The sequence below is a fragment of the Gasterosteus aculeatus genome, chromosome 14 (genome assembly GCF_964276395.1).
Source record: "Gasterosteus aculeatus chromosome 14, fGasAcu3.hap1.1, whole genome shotgun sequence".
NCBI classification, from domain to species: domain Eukaryota; kingdom Metazoa; phylum Chordata; class Actinopteri; order Perciformes; family Gasterosteidae; genus Gasterosteus; species Gasterosteus aculeatus.
Window position 1 is genome coordinate 17779558 of NC_135702.1, and position 1844 is coordinate 17781401.

A 1844-nucleotide genomic window follows, 5' to 3' on the forward strand; every position below is an offset into this window, starting at 1 on the left:
CCAGGAATAGTGTCTGTTTCCCGGGCAGGAGTCGGGCTTAGTTCAGGGGGGTCTGGTAGAAGGCCCCCCCAGGAATAGTGTCTGTTTCCCGGGCAGGAGTCGGGCTTAGTTCAGGGGAGTCTGATAAAGAGTCCCCCCAGGAATAGTGTCTGTTTCCCGGGGAGCAGTCGTGGGGGGGAAGGTTCCCTCTGTCTCCCTCCGGTGGGAGAGGTGGGTATTGCAGGTGCGGGTGTTTGAAACGGACAAGTTGTGACTGAATATGCTATGTGAAATTGGGGATGGTGTGTTGGGGCAGGGGGGTCTGGTAGAAGGCCCCCCCAGGAATAGTGTCCCTTTCCCGGGCAGGAGTCCGGCTTAGTTCAGGGGAGTCTGATAAAGAGTCCCCCCAGGAATAGTGTCTGTTTCCCGGGGAGCAGTCGTGGGGGGGAGGGTTCCCTCTGTCTCCCTCCGGTGGGAGAGGTCGGTATTGCAGGTGTGGGTGTTTGAAACGGACAAGTTGTGACTGAATATGCTATGTGAAATTGGGGATGGTGTGTTGGGGCAGGGGGCGTCTGGTAGAAGGCCCCCCCCCCCAGGAATAGTGTCTCTTTCCCGGGGAGCAGTCCCTTTTAGTTAAGGGGAGTCTGATAAAGAGTCCCCCCAGGAATAGTGTCTGTTTCCCGGGGAGCAGTCGTGGGGGGGGAGGGTTCCCTCTGTCTCCCTCCGGTGGGAGAGGTCGGTATTGCAGGTGTGGGTGTTTGAAACGGACAAGTTCTGACTGAATATGCTATGTGAACACTTGTGAAATTGGGGATGGTGTGTTGGGGCAGGGGGGGTCTGGTAGAAGGCCCCCCCAGGAATAGTGTCTCTTTCCCGGGCAGCAGTCCCTTTTAGTTAAGGGGAGTCTGATAAAGAGTCCCCCCAGGAATAGTGTCTCTCACCCGGGCAGCAGTCAGGGTGGAAGGCGCCCTCTGTCTCCCTCCGGTGGGAGAGGTCGGTATTGCAGGTGCGGTGTGCGGCATGGAGCGGAACCCGGGCTCTGGCGTCCTTTTCCGGGTTCAATTCGGCCGTTGTGGGCCTCTGGAGGTGTTTGGGTCCGAGTTCCGGGCTCTGGGGGTGTCTGGTAAAGAGATCCGGGTTCTGGCGTCTTTTTCCGGGTCCAATTCGGCCGTTGTGGGCCTCTGGAGGTGTTTGTGGAGCTCATCCGGGCTCTGGGGGTGTCTGGTAAAGAGATCCGGGTTCTGGCGTCTTTTTCCGGGTCCAATTCGGCCGTTGTGGGCCTCTGGAGGTGTTTGGGTCCGTGTTCCGGGCTCTGGGGGTGTCTGGTAAAGAGATCCGGGTTCTGGCGTCTTTTTCCGGGTCCAATTCGGCCGTTGTGGGCCTCTGGAGGTGTTTGTGGAGCTCATCCGGGCTCTGGGGGTGTCTGGTAAAGAGATCCGGGTTCTGGCGTCTTTTTCCGGGTTCAATTCGGCCGTTGTGGGCCTCTGGAGGTGTTTGGGTCCGAGTTCCGGGCTCTGGGGGTGTCTGGTAAAGAGATCCGGGTTCTGGCGTCTTTTTCCGGGTCCAATTCGGCCCTTGTGGGCCTCTGGAGGTGTTTGGGTCCGAGTTCCGGGCTCTGGGGGTGTCTGGTAAAGAGATCCGGGTTCTGGCGTCTTTTTCCGGGTTCAATTCGGCCGTTGTGGGCCTCTGGAGGTGTTTGTGGAGCTCATCCGGGCTCTGGGGGTGTCTGGTAAAGAGATCCGGGTTCTGGCGTCTTTTTCCGGGTTCAATTCGGCCGTTGTGGGCCTCTGGAGGTGTTTGGGTCCGAGTTCCGGGCTCTGGGGGTGTCTGGTAAAGAGATCCGGGTTCTGGCGTCTTTTTCCGGG